The sequence below is a fragment of the Cibotium barometz genome, chromosome 31 (assembly GCF_041138505.1).
Source record: "Cibotium barometz isolate CiBa-2024 chromosome 31, ASM4113850v1, whole genome shotgun sequence".
Classification (NCBI taxonomy): domain Eukaryota; kingdom Viridiplantae; phylum Streptophyta; class Polypodiopsida; order Cyatheales; family Cibotiaceae; genus Cibotium; species Cibotium barometz.
Window position 1 is genome coordinate 30,277,745 of NC_141076.1, and position 16,028 is coordinate 30,293,772.

The following is a 16,028-nucleotide window of genomic DNA, read 5'->3' on the forward strand; positions in this document are numbered from 1 at the left end:
GATGAAATTCCACTAGAACCCTTTTTGGCAACATACATAGCAATATAAGGTTTCTAATCATCTTTTCAAATGTATGGAGGATTAAAGACTTTTGAATTATTTTGGATATACATATTAACTAATCTATTTGCTATGTTTTTCATATACAAATGCTACAACTTTCTTGTCTTGAGGTTGTCAAGTACACTAACTTTTTCCCATTAGTCTTTGGTCTGGCTAACCTAGAACCACCTTTATGTATTTTGTCTAATAGAACAATCATTGGATTTTTTTTTTGGTGTGGAATAGATCCTAATTATCCCATTGATCCCTCTTCTTTCAATCCCAACTATACTAGCTTGTGTCAAGAACTTCAATTTTTAGAAAAACTTAGGAGAGTATGACACTTCTTATTTCCTTAATGAAAACACCTTTGTCCTCAAAATTGTTTCTTTGAATGATTGGATTGACTTTTGTTATGTACTTGAGGCTAATCCTAGGGTTAGGTTGACTAATTTGTGGTGAACTACATATCATTGTAAACAAACTGCTTTCTAATCTTTTGGGTCCCTTAACCCAAAGATTAGCCAACCGAATCCTAGGATTAGTCATTCTAACCCTAGGGTTAGCCTTAGTACATAGCAACCTTCTTGTTGTTTATTGAAAAGATCCATCTAATATACTTAATGCCTTTGATAAGTTTATGAATTATATCAATGACCTTGATCTTCAAGATGCCACTCATCTTGAAAACTATAATGAAGGCCTCCCTTCCCTTGTACAATCTCCTTAAAATCAACGATCTTTTAATTGTCCCACATTCACTTTCAATCATTAACCAATCCACTTATTGATCTTGATAGCCTTACGCAAATACCTCTTAGCATTTTTCTCCATCTTTTCAATCTCATTTCCTCAATTTCATTGATTGTCTTTTAAAGATTTCTCCCTTTATTCCCTTACTTCCTTACTGTCCGTTAGAATTTGCCTCCATCAAACTTAGCCACAACTTGTAGGTCCATGAAACGTTAGGTTATATTGTCTCCTTTAGAACTCATACCTTCATTACCCTTTGTGGTCTTAATGCCTCAAGTGATGAATAATGTAAAAAGGTTGCCATACAAGCTAAGCATTTCATCATCAACCTTTACTTTAAGCTTGTCCTCTTCTCTCTAAAATTAATTGATCCTTTTAAGTGTGATAATCATTATGTTCTCTTTTGTATCATGATCCCAAATGTTGTCAAAGGTGCATGCAATGCTTGTTGGAATTACTACGGCTCCTAGCACTAGACTTGCCCTCCAATGGTTTCTCATTAAGGGATTTAAGTTGTACTCATTCCAATTGCCAGACTTAAAAAAGCCTAGTATTGTTATTTAGTTGCTACCTCCTTGTGTCAAAGTTGGGTAGTTTGTGGGCTTGATGTCTGCCTTGGATGTGGTAGCCGTTTCTTAGGCTCCCTCTCTGAAATCAAACCCTTATTTGGAACATTTTTTGTTCATACGTCAAATTTATTTATTTTTTTCTAGAAATTATAACCAAAATGCAAGGCTATTTTTATGTGGATATATCACCTTTTATGATATATCCTTAATCATATCAATATTTTTTTTTTTGTTTGCATTCATTGCTTGGGTTGCATGCCTTCCCAGTGAAGTGAAAACTGATATCATGTATTTTTAGATTTGCAGATCAATATGTGCTTCTATGGATAGTGCTCATGAAGAGCTTCACAATGATGTAATATATCTAGGATATTTCTCTTTGATAGGAGTTTAATTACATTTGAATGTATGAACCTATTAGATTTGAATGCATTATTATTATTATTATTATTATTATTATTCAACCATGAAGACAATTGTATTGGACATTCGCTTAATGAAATCAATGCAGTTATTGATGCTTTCTCACAATAAGTAAGTTAATTACAGATTTGTGTCATTAATGGTGATAATTGTGGATGTAGTGATTTGATTTTAATCAAGAAATTGGTATTAGATAATTCTTGTTCTAATGGAGAATCATTGCAGAGGAGAGAGTAATAGAAACAAGGTATGGCAATGAAAAAGAAAAGCAGAGAATTGAAGATGGAGGAGAGAGGAAACAGGTTGCGGACATGATCATACTTGGGGTAATGACCACTATTCTCTCCCTCAGTTTTTACAAGTTCAGTGAGCGAAATCCCAAGGCCTGAAAGATGGAAAACAAGAAGGATAGAACTCTAGAAGAGCAAGCTCGCATCAACCGATGTGTGGGTATATACATGTTTTGCTCATATCTAGTGACAAGTATTGCAAGAGATCATGGCTCTTCTCAAGTACATTGCCGGTAATCTAGTGTATCTTTTTTCCTTATTTCAGTGAATGCTATGTCTATCCAAGATCATATCATTCCAAACATAAGTGGAATGATATGATTATAGCATGTTTATCCAGGACCATATCATTCCACACATAAGTGGTTCCAATTCCCCAATGGAGGCATGGAATACACTTCGTAGCTTGTATGAAGCAACAAACATAACAAGGTCGTTTTACTCAGCAAAAGCTTCATAATTTGTAGATGAAAGAGCATGAGACTATGTCGTCATTCTTGATAAGACTCAAAGAGGTGTGTGATAAGTTTCTTGGGATTGATGAGATGTATATGGTGAGTATTATGTACAAGGCTCTCCCTTCAAGCTATCAAAGTTTTGTTAGTATACACTCAATGCTTGCGTTTCAATATGTATCTCACATTTGTGTTTGATGCACATTTGTAAAGTCCCCCATTATCAGGAGGTCATTGGTGTGAACCCTGGCTTAGCAGATATTCTTATCAAGCCACTTGCAAAGACAAAGTTTTAGTACTTTAGAGACATGTGGGTGTTAAGGAAAATAAGGTGTAGATTAAGGGAGGGATTTGATGGAGTTAACTATCACATATTTTTAGATTTGTGGATCAATGTGTGAACTATCACACGATTTGTAGATCAATGTGTACTTCTTTGAATATTTTTCATGAAGAGCTTCACCAATGAAGAGTGCTCATGAAGAACTTTGCAATGATAAAGAATATGTTTTCTATTAGATAGGAATTTAATTACATTTGAATATATGAACATTAAAAATGACTTTAAGACGTTATTATAATAGTGACATTAAAAGTGACTTTACAATGATATATAATATGTTTTCTATCAGATAGGAGTTTAATTACATTTGAGGCACATGCCATAAACCTCTCATTTATGCAAAAGCAATTGTATCATTTCATTCTTTAATCAAATCAATGCAGTCCTTGTGCTTTCTCACAAGAAACAAATTAATTACAAAGAAGTGTCATGAATGATGGTAATGATTATGGAATTAGTGATCTGAACGTTATCAAGAAATTGGTATTAGAGAATTCTTGTTCTAATGGTCAAGAGAATCATTGTAGAGAAGAGAACAACAGAAATTGTTATGGCAGTCAGCAGCACAGCAGGCTCTAGCCCAGGCCATTCTACCCTACCCAAACGAATGGAGCTCGGTTCAGACCCTGACATCCGTGGTATGTGTGAGTGGTTCAATGCTTGCAATGCATCTCCCAAAAGGGGATTCCAAAAAAAAAGGTATGGCAATGGAGGAGAGAGAAAATATGTCATGGGCATGAGAGAGAGAGAGAGAGAGAGAGAGAGAGAGAGAGAGAGAGAGAGAGAGAGAGAGAGAGAGAGAGAGGTTGAAGAGATGGTAGAGAAGCGATGGCAATGCAGGTCTCTATAGCCAAGCGGTAGTGGGCAAGAATGCATCATAGGTGTAGATCGTGCGATGGTGAATTGTTTAGTAAGGTTTTAAAACCTTATAAAAGGTTGCTCATAGAGGGGAGGGAGACATGAGCAAGAAAAAAATGCTGGGTGGACGGACAACCAAGAGAGAAAACCAAAGAACGTTATATAGAGAAAAAAAATGACGATGTCTATACAAGTGACCAACCAAGCAAAAAGGGGGGATAGTGCCTCTTTTACCTATTCAAAGAGCCTACCATGTGAAGAAAAGGGGGTAGTATTAGGTGATGATGAGGAGTTATCACCCGAAGAGCAAGCAATAGTAAATTACAACAAAAAGCACAAGAGTATAAACAAAGAGGTCAAAGGGCATTGTGCATGAGACCAAAGGGCATGTATGTCCAAGATCATATCATTCCACACATAAGTGGTGCCGATTCCCCATCAAAGGCATGGAATACCTTCCCAGCATGTAAGAAGCAACGAGCATGACAAGGTTTCTTTCCTTGAAGCAAAAGCTTTCACAATCTGGGGATGAAAGAGCACGAGAGTGTGGTATCTTTCTTGACAAGTCTCAAAGAGGTGTGTGATATCCCAATTCAGCTTCCAACATGTGGAAAATGACACATTAAGAATGTTTTATTCATTTGCAAACTGGCAAGAAACTTGCTATCCATTTGGGTTGTAGAAAGTAGAGTTTACAAACATCAAAGTATGAAAGTAGAGTTTACAAAGATAGAGGCCTTACCAATGACGTGAAGAAAAATTTCAAAGTGGTGGCTCGAGGAGTGAGAGTTGATGGTCTGTACAAGAATTACAGTAAAAATGATAAAAGGTAATCATGGCATGGGAGATTTGGACATTTAAGTTATGGCAGTCTTTAATTTCTTCAATGAGAAAGGTATGGTGATGAGTCTTCCAAAAATAAACACAAATTTAGATGTGTGTGTGAGCCATGTATAATGGGTAAGTAGGAATGGACATCATTTCCAAAGAAAGAAGCATTTAGAGAAAAGTGAGTGCTTGATTAGATTCATGGCGATATTTCTTCTTATTGTATCACTTTTATTGAGATAGTACTCACGTAAGTGGTGAGTGTACTTCTTGAAACACAAATTCAAAGCTTTTGAGTGCTTTCAAGAACTCAAAGCAAGGATAGAAAATCAGGTTGGAATGAAGATTAAGACTTGAGAACGGATTGAGGAGGTGAGTACTCAAGATCATTTCATGAGTTAGTAAAGAGCATGGAATACATCATTAGCTCACCATAGCCTACAATCCTCAAGAAAATGGTATATATGAGCATAAGAATTGGACCTTACTTGATTGTGTGATGAGCAGGATAAAGGCAAGCAAGCTAACGGTGTTACAATTTCATATGCTTGAGAAATTGATTCCACAATTACCTAGATAGGGGTTCTTGTGTCAGTGGTATCAGAGTACGAGCTAGGTCAATTTGTGGAAGAAATTAAAGGAAGAAGGGAAAAAATTCAACATTTAATTCAAAGGCTTAAAGACTAAGGGTATTTTTAACCCTTGGGTATTGACCAAAAGGAAAGAAGGGTGAAACCACTTTCTTCCCTAAAACCATTTTCTCTCTGCTCTTACCCTCTTTCAAATCGGACTTCATGCATGTGAAAAGAAATTAAAGGAGTCTTTAAAACCACCTTCCACGATTCTAATTGATCAAGTTCATCATGAATCTTAAACCAAAGGCTCTAGGAAACAAATCTCTCTCCCTTTCTCATCCCTTTTGTTTATTGAAAAACCATGGTTTGAGACTAAGTTACTAAGCTTATAAACTTAGAAAAGCCAAAAGACCTTATTTTAAGGTTTTCAGTGGTCAAATGACATGCAAGAAATTTTTGGGAGTTATGCAAGGGTTCACAAAGATTTTCCAAAAATTTCAAAGAATTTTTGGAAAGTTTTAAGCTCGAAAAAAGTAATTTTGGCATATGTTTACCCCAAAGGCCTAAAAGTACCCAAAAAAACCAAAAAATGCAAAAAAAATTATTTTTTTCCTTTTGACTTCGGGAGCATAATCTTAATTTTCAAGTAGTGGACAAAGTGAAGAAATAAATTTTGACCATATTTTGACCTACGCCTATGCCTTTTGAACTCGCACGATCTTCAACCTTCATACAAAGTGCTTGCTTAGCTCTAACACAAATTTTCCATTTCAAGAGTATTGAGCTAAGTCAAATTTGTGTTCTTTATTATTTATTTATAAATTATTTATTACACTTTATTTATTTATTTATCCACTTGCACAAAATGGCCGATTTACCTCCTGCACCATCAATAATGTGAGAGCAAATTGTTGCATTTATTTATTTATCCGCTTGCACAAAATGGCCAATCTACCTCCTACACCATTGATAATCCAAGAGCAAATTGTTGCATTTCAAAGGCATTTAGCAAACTAAGCGTGATCATAGGAACGAGAGCTAGAACTTCGTATTATTATTAATAAACACTTTACGTGCAAATGTGACTTTTTTAAATTTTGATTAATAGAAAAGTGATCATGTTCGATGAAATATTAAGACTACATTGCATGCCTGGAGTTCTTAGAAAGACTCACAAATCAACCGAAAGGCATTCACTTTCTAGAATTATGATGGGAGGAAATATGCTTGTGTTTTTATTGCTTGGCTATGTTATCTGGATGATTATTTCTCTAGCAAAAATCTCTTAGAAAAAGGTAAGATTAAATGTGCTTGCAATCATTTGATCGAAAGTGTTGCTTTATGGTGGAATGTGATTAAGCAGCTCGACCTAGTACATGCAAGGAATTTTAGAAGGTTTTGAAGAAACATTTTCTTCCTTCACAATGCAAGGCTACGGTGCAAGCATACATCAACAAATTTTGGGATATCTTATTGTAGGTTTAAGTGATCGAGAAGGTCAACTTTTATTGCTTGTCTTAAGCCTAATATTAGGGTAATGTTAATATGTTTCATTCTCATGAACTCAGCTTTACTATGAATCTTGATCTCAATTCTTAGTTTTGAACACAAAACTGTAACTTCTTGAGATTCTAGAATGCATGATTGTTCTTATGGAAAACTTTGTAATCCTCTTTTCCTTTGAGTAATTTTGATAGATACAGGATGACAAAAGGTAAAAATGCAGTTAAAAGAGATGTTTGGAAGGGTAGAAACAACAAACCCTCGAATAGAAAGCCAAAAAATTATATCGTTAAGTGTTTCAAATGTCATAAGGCGGGACACATCACACCATATTGTCTTGAGAAGAAGAAAAACCCTGCACCTATAGTTCCTGTCAATATGGTTGAAGAAGGTGACGTCGAATATTCACTCGAATAAGAGGATAACTCCGATCCTAACTATTTGGATGAAGGTAAAGTTCCTATTCATGCTTTGTTGAGAATTCAAGGAAAGATAAAAGGAAATCCGATCTCTATTTTGCATTAGGGAAATTTTGGACTCAACTTTGGGCCCTCTAAGAAGTGCCAACTCAGCTTAGAGAGAGAGATAATCCAAAAGGCCTAAAAAATAAGGTGAAATTGTTTTTGGCGTATTTTCTCTTGGCATTTTCTTGAGATATAGAAGATATATTTCTATTCTTAAATGTACATAAAAATGATAAAATATTACCAGTTCTCGAAGTCTTCAATCTGTTCATGTACTATATGTACTACGTGAACAATGAATTGGTCAATTGTCGAAGTTTAATGGCTTATATCTCAAAATCTCTACGTACAAGCCGAAATAGAATATTTCTTGAAAATTGAACCAAGGATCATCCAAAAATAGTTCGAGTTCGCTCCCTCTGCAAGAAATTTCACCTCAAATTTTGAAGGTTTTCGACTTCCCTCCCTAAACTTTACCTCAAATTTCGAAGTTACTACATATCAAAGTTTACAGGTATTGGTACCTTTAAAATCAAGGTTTTTCTTGCAAATTAGCTGGACTCTTTACTTCTTTTTACTATTTTGGCACCTTTCTCTTTCCATTCAGATTTTTCTACTAATCAAGAGCAAGGAGGAACACAGAGAGAATCAAGAGGATGGCAGAGGGATCAAGAGCAAGGAGGAATACAGAGAAAAGAGACATTTACAACCTGCACATCGAGCTTGAACGTGAACATGAATATGAACCTATAGGTAAGAGAAATAAACCTAATACTTTGTGTACTGCTTCTAAAGAAATGTTGAGGATGCAAGGGAAGAAAAACATATATTTATGGATTGATGGGAGGTTATATCCAAAAGACCCTTTTACAAACTCCATACCCCCATTTAGGAATACGACATCTCTACTTAACTTTATTGGAGATGGCTATAATGGACTCCTAGGATATACATATCATTTGGAAGCAACAAGCAATTTTCTTAAATTAGAAAGAGATTTGTTTGAGAAGGAGAACAGTCATTTGAAAAAAACCATGGAGCATTGTGTGTAGAAGTTATTAAGCAATAAGGAAACCATTTCAGGGGGCTTGAAAAATAAATGTTTGAATTAAGACATAAGCAGACCTCATTAGGTCTCCGTAGATGACAAAAAAAACTAAGGGATATTGAGCAAATGAAGCTAGGAGGAGGTGGTGGCATCAAGAAGAGAATACATGCAATCAAGTAAGCTCCTTTCTATTAACTGGTTTATTGTTTCTATTGTGATATTTTATGAATAGCAATCATTATTGTATATGTTCATGTATATCAATTTTTGCATTTCAATATGATATCAGATCATTATTGCACCCTGATAAAGAATCAACGACAGAATCTTTTGGAGCACATTTAAGTCTTCTTTTAGATCGCCAGTATGCAGAAGCACTGATGAACGAGAAGAAATATAAGAAGGTCTCAGAAAAGCAAATAGATGACTTTTTCAAAGATAATCAACTCAGTCCACAGGACATCCAGGCAATACTTGATGAGGCTGGTATATCACACAGGGGTACTCAGTCATTTATAAGACTTTGCAGGAAAAGATGAAGGATTCTAGTATGAAAGGATCATTATTGCCAAATCCTTCTTTGGTTAAAAAAATGCGTAAACAAGTAAATGAAGAGGTACTGTAAGCACTAGGAACCCCATTTCATATTGAAGACACCTATGCTGCACCAATAGGAGATGTGGGATACAATAGATATAATAATATTTTCTACGACTTGGAGGCCTTACAATCATATGTTGTTCAGTTGTTTGAAGTTACTCCTGAAGAATGTGATGGTGTCCTCAAATTTGTGCTAAAGCTTGATGAGTGTCAAAATTGTGAAAAGGAGAGAAAGTTAGAAAGGGTTACCATCACACTGATGAATAGGGCACTTGATACATCTATTCCAAAAGATGATCCTAGATGGTTTAGTGTTCAATCTGAAAACAATATATTGTCATTGGGATCGTTTGAGATAAAATTTATTAGACTACTCGGATATGTTTGTGAAAAAAGAATTACATATAAAAAACACTAATGGGTGTTGCATTCCTATGTTTCTTATGTATTGTAGGTAGAATTAGAGAATTAGTTCTACATTGGGTCTTTCATAAGACATCGATACCCGAGATCATCAGTGAGCAGAGAAATGGCAAAATCTTGGGATGTGGAAGGCATGAGACAATATAAGGTGGAGTGGCATATGGCGGGTGATCTTAAAACTCTGAAATGTATGCACAATGTGTCAAAGGGTGCCAATTCAAAAAGTCCCTCCTTATATTGCATGTACAGTGCAAAGGTGTTTGATAAGAGGTATTGGAAGAAGGCACCGGATAGGCACTTGTTTTGAAAGACCCAAACTTCAAGCCAATTCTCGATATTCCATTGTCAAGTGTCCACATTTGTACAATGCATGCTCTTTGCAGAATCATTGAAAAACTCATGTTTTTATACATATGTTTTGCATGGACTCTACAGCCTAATACAGCAAAGGTTACATCCATAAAGCACCAGAGAAAGTTCTATCAGACATTGGTTTGCATGGTGGACATGCAAAAATTGAACAAGATGAAAAAAGGTCTAAGGATGGGAAGAATGTACCTAAGAAACCTTCCATTGGGGGTGTTAAAGTAAGAAGGTTTCTATTTGAACCAACACTAGAAGGTCATAGAAGAAGACGATCAGTGCATATTGTAAAATACAATAGATGGAAGTGCGTTCACAATGCAGTAGTAGACCATGCAGACAATGGTCAAGCAAGAACACGGAAAGCCAAGGTGTGGAAATCTCTAGACACTATGTTTAAGTTCTGTGACAAGAAAGTGTGGGACGAAGGAGGACCATGAGATATTTCAAACAGTGCTAGATGAGTTCAAGAGATCAATGACTGATGCATGGAGAGATCAACACATCGCCCACTATATGGTATCAGATTGATCATGCATTGAACTAGTTTTTATACTGTATATTAAAAAATATACTAAGTAATGTATTCTTTTATTCTTTTGAAGCATATTATATACCATCATACCCCTTGGTGGTGGCCAGAAAATCTTCATCTTCCTCAAGATTCTGTGCAATGATGGCCAGACAGTAGTCTTCCCTTATGTCAAAGACAGCTTGAATATCTGCAATTAACAAATATTCTTTATCACTAATAGGATATGTGGGGAGTAATGGGGTTGGAATGTCCCCTGCGTCCTCTATCATAGAGGGCTGCTCGTCACCTGTAACCACTAAGGTGTCTTCTCTTTTGAGCGCATCAATATCCAACTGCTCACTTAAGTCCCTCTCTGCAGCCAAGTTTATCTCCTCCATAATCTCTTGAACTTCATCTTCTGCTCTTGGAGGTTCCTCTGGCTTCTCCTCAATTTTTTCATTTGCAACTTCTTCATCCTTAAGCAGCACATGTAGGTAGTAGACAGATAAATCCATATTGGTAAGCAACGAGACGACACTTGCGATTGTGAATGGGGCACTTACTGTGTGTCTTCTTCTTATCATCTGGACACCTTTAAAACATCCCTGTTTAACTTTTGTCTCAGGGTTGTTGAAGGCACGATATCATTCACGTGCACGTACTGGATGCCGTCAAACATGACTTTACCACTCAAAGTGGTCTGTTGAAATTGCTGCCCTTTTTCCTCAAGATACGAACAAGCAAAAATGATCATGTCTTCGATGGAGAAATTGAAATTAAACATGCGTGAGATTTCAAGATGGCGATGATGCTGTCGAACTTTATATAAGAAGTCGAACAACTTTTCATCTGGGGTTTCTTGAAGGCCAGCATCAAACTCAACCTCAATCCCGAAAGGTTCCATCTATAAGAAGCCGGGAAATATGTCAAGACGATGAAAGTTATGTGTAAGATAATAAAGGATTAGCCTAGATCAATATAACGCGATAAGCGTTGGAGAAATCTCACCGACATCTCTAGTCGTGTTGTAGTAATTTGATGAAATATCAGTGAGAAAATGAAATTGCAAGGAAAAATGTGCCAAAATCACTACAACACGATATGTGTGGGAGAATTCCCAAGGAGCCCTCTCTTCACGTTATAGTGATTTGATGCAATATTTCAAAGGCAATGATGATTGTAAGAAAAATCACTACAAGAACGACAGTAGGACAAATCACTATAACGCGATATGGGTGGGAGAGTTCTCACCGACTCCCCTCTTCGCACTGTAGTAATTTGATCAATTATTTGTGATGAGGAAAATATTAATTTCTTAAAAATCTAAACGACGAAATCTTTGAAAAAGTAAAAAAAGAACGACAGTGGGACAAATCACTATAACGCGATATGCTTGAGAGAGTTTGCACCAAGACCTACCAAGACCTCTTCTTGCATTGTAGAGCTTTCAAGAAATCTATGCAAGAAAATTACCACTGTGGGTAAAATCACTACAACGCGATATGGGTACATTAGTTCTCACACCGAGATCCCTCTTCGCGTTGTAGTGATTTGATGAAATATTAGGGAGAAATAAATGAAATTCTTAAAAATCTAAAAGCAGCAATCTTTGATGGAATATTTATAAAACAATTATACAACTTCGGCCAAATTGAAACACGAAAATATTTGAAAACATACTGCAAAATTCACTAGGAGAGCAAGAAGTAATCAACGAAGTTGACTGTAGGAGAGCAAGAAGCAGGGTGAAGGTGATGACTGCGAGAAAAATTGCACGAGAGCAAGAAGCAACGAATAATGAATGCTGGTCACCTTTATCCACGGAAACTAATGGTCTGTACACGTGGTAGGCATGCATGATGGCACACCACGTGCTCTGTGCACATATGATGACACGTGTCAAAAATTGATTGATCGTAATCATCATGAGTACGGCCCCATGTCCTCCTTGGCACATGTGGACATGCTCTTTCGCATGTGTGTCGTGCTTGTCCTCGGTAAATGTGGTACTTGTCCTCGATAAAATGTCAAGTGTCCTTGTCTTTCGCACGTGTGTCGTGCTTGTCCTCGGTAAATGTGGTACTCGTCCTCAGTAAAATGTCAAGTGTCCTTGTCTTTCGCCGTCGTTTCGTTATGCCTCCTTCAGCTGCGTGTATTCCTCTGCTGTGCCTCATCTACACCATCTCTACGATTTATCAACCATCACTTCAACATTTTCCCTGCATAATTATTTGGTAAGTTATCAAGCAATCACTCCTGGTCTTAAATGTTATATTCAATCATATATTTCATGTTTTACCTACGTTCATTAGATATTGGGTCAAACAAAACGCAATGTCTAACAAGTCACCACGACGCGAAGAATTTTTCTGATGTAGCCATATCGCGTTATAGTGTTTTGGACATACTTTCTTGTCCTATACATTGTTCTGTGTCGTGTATGTTATCTATTACTTATTTCCATGACCTACTTTGTGAAATGAAACGCTCTATGCAAGAAATCACTACAATGTGCTGAGGGTATGACGATTAGGTATGATGTGTCTCTATCACGTTGTAGTGATTTGGGAGTTGATGTAGATTTTGTGTGAAGTACCCATATCGCGTTGTAGTGATTTGAAGCTAATTCGTTATCCAAGTTAACTTTTTCAGTAGTTTTTGTATCATTGTCCTATATATTTATTGAGAAGCTTATCATGTAACATTATGACTATTTTCAGATGGCGCATACGAAGACCGCAAGGCTCTAATCTACAAATGATCCTCAATTAGGTAGAGAAGCTAGTTCGGGAATGAAAATGTTTGCACTGTGCTCAGTAATCCTCAATTAGAGGTAGAGAAGTTAGTTCGGGAAAGAAAATGTCTGCACTACGCTCAATTGAGGAGACGCAGATACGACCAACATAGATCCGTCCTCCTTGAACTAAGGAAGGTGGAGAAACATATGCATTGCATGGTTCCGAAGTTGCCATTCTAGCGTGTAGTCCGATCTACATGCGAGAATTTTGGCATTAATATGCGTTGGCAGGCCTCTGCCCTAGGATGTTTGCAAGAGGCTCCGGAAGACTGGCTTGTCGAGTTTTTTTCAGGATAGCTATGTCCTTGTTGTGCATGCACATAGAATCACTGTGATGCCAAAAGACATGAACTCGCTTCGTTTGCTTAGTTCAGATATGACCGTACGTTGGAGCCCGCCCTTTAGTGACAAGAGAATGAAGGGAATTTTGGAAATCCCACCTTAGACGAAGAAAGTTAAGATCATAGAAGTGACAGAGGCTAGTCATTCACGTGACACAAGGCTCAACGCACAAAGGATTGGTGACCAAGCCAGGATGCAGGAGCTCCAAGAATTGCGGTTAAAGAAATCGGCTATTCGGGAAATGCATAAGTTGAATATGAGAGCTTTGAGTTATTTTGTCCCCTCGTTTCACGTTAGACTTCTGGTGTGTGCGAGAGGCACCGTGCAATTTTTCCCTTTCGATGCGGAGGAGATTGATGTTTTATCCAATGTTTTAAGGGAGGTCAACGATAGAATTATCATAACAGTTCTAAGGTTTGCTACGTCCTTTTCATCATCGTGATTGTAAAGTGGGTTGCTTGTCCAAAGTAACTAATATAATGTAGTTTTCTTGTGTAGCTTGGTTATATCAAATCTCCCATTCGATGTTCAAAATCGTGTATATATTGTAGATTCCCTTCTTTCCTCGGTTCTTACTGCACAATATACTTCATTGGTTGATGTATGTTCGTGGTTTAGTTCGATAAATTTTGATGTAGCTCAAATAATTCTAATGGCATACAATGAAGAGTAAGTGACATGCAATCTCATTTATAGTCTTGGTATTGTGACCTATACTTACTATATATTTTTTATGCTACTTCTGATACTCCTAATTGCATGTTGTAGTTCACACTGGAGTTTGATCCTTTACGATATGGAATCCAAGACTTGTTACTTGTCCAATTTAGGTGATGAATTCCATGGCACGGTGAGACAGTAAGTCCATACATTGAGTATTTATATATCGTATAACGAGAGAGAGAGAGAGAGAGAGAGAGAGAGAGAGAGAGAGAGAGAGAGAGAGAGAGAGAGAGAGAGAGAGAGAGAGAGAGAAGTAGTTAGAGAACTTTCAGTATTGACAATAGTATTGTTTCGTGCAGATCGGTTAGAAAGCTAATAACTGCTCTCGAGGCCATAATCCAGGACACACTACTAGAACACACAAGGACTGTGATATGCACAGTCTCGCAGCAACAATGGGATGGCCATAGTTGTGGTTGGAGGGTGTGCTACAACGCAAAGTTGCTGCTACACTTAGTTCTCTCGTTACCCATAGAAAATGTAGGCATGCTTCTTTTTTTGAATGATATCTTACTTTCCTTCCTCATTCTTTGACGACACATGTCTATTTTTTTTAAGCTTTTTGTAGAATCCACGATTATCAGAATACTTCGGATTTAGGGCTGTTTAGGGAAGAGGCCGTTGAGCATATTATTGTCAACATTCATAGCAGGCTGCCTAATATCCTTGTTGCGTTTGTGCCCCTCCACCACGACCGCGACCAGGACCACTGCCACGGCAGTACCCCCTAACACAAGTCGACAGGTTTGTTGTCGAGCTTCCAAAATCTGATGAATCTAAAGATGTCAATTTGGAAGCTTCAACCTCACAATGACAGCAAGCTTCAGTTCTAGAAGAGCAACCACCCCAAGAGCGTCTGGAAGAGTAACTACCCCCCAAGAGTGTCCGGAAGAGCAACTAGCCCTAGAGCGTCCCGAAGAGCAACCAACCCAAGAGCGTCCCGAAGAGCAAGCACCCCCTCAATGACAAGCCTCACCGCCCCAACAACAAGAATCATCCCACACATAATAGCACACTTCGTAGGAAAAAATGAGAACATGCTATCAATGTTTTAAACATCCAATAAGAAAATGTAGAATATTTGTCTTAGTTTCTATTGCTCTAAGAAATACAAAATGTTGTAATGATTGATGTAACTATGCTATCAAAAATACATTTATCTCCATTTATCTCCATGTCAAAAATACATTTATCTCCATTTATCTCTATGTGATGGTCGTTTGCACCATGAAAACTTGCTTCCTTGTAATGTCTTTACATTGAATGGTCCTTTCTCTTCTCCTTGGTACCTATTTCCAAAAATCAAAGTAATGTATATAAGTAATAATGATTATGGCGTAGTTTTGGAATGAATACTTTTTCGAGGTTAGATTGAATAACATACCTTATGGTCGTTGCACTTGAACACATAATCATCAGGCACTTGTAGGTCATCCTCATTTGCCAAGTCTGTTCTCACTTGACGCAATGAGATTTTTGACCTTATATTGAGTACTATCAAGAGCTCATGTTCAAACCATACCTCTAATAACATCAATGGATTTTTAATGTCATCCTCCAAGTCCTGATCAATTGCTACAAGTTTTCCATTGACATAATGCCATCTCATATAATGAAAGGCCAAAATAAAATTCTGGGAGAGCCAATCATATATTTATTGTGATAATAGATTTCCTATGGATTTTGTAGGTAACCCCATTTAATTCTTTCACATCCCAATTTTGACTTAAAAAATCCAAACATTTCTCTGATTTACATAGATAAACATTGACAATGTTTTTTTGACCTCCTCGTCATCATAAAAAAAGTCGACAAAAACATGCAATGGCATAAAGAATGATTTTCACCAGACGATTTGATACATTTGGTCTTATACACCTCTGCACGTCTTGGTATATCTTTAATCTAAAGCACTCACTTGCTTCTGCTGTTGGTATGAGCCATTTTGGACTATCGAATGAAGGCAGTGGTAATGCTTTCAAAGATCCATAACTGTAACACTATGAGGTGCTGTGTAAAATTCATTTATAAAAGAAAACTCCTCTCTCTGGCCAAAGACCTACTGGATGTTTCTTTGTATAGCTTCTCACCAATAGATGCATGAAAAACATTGAA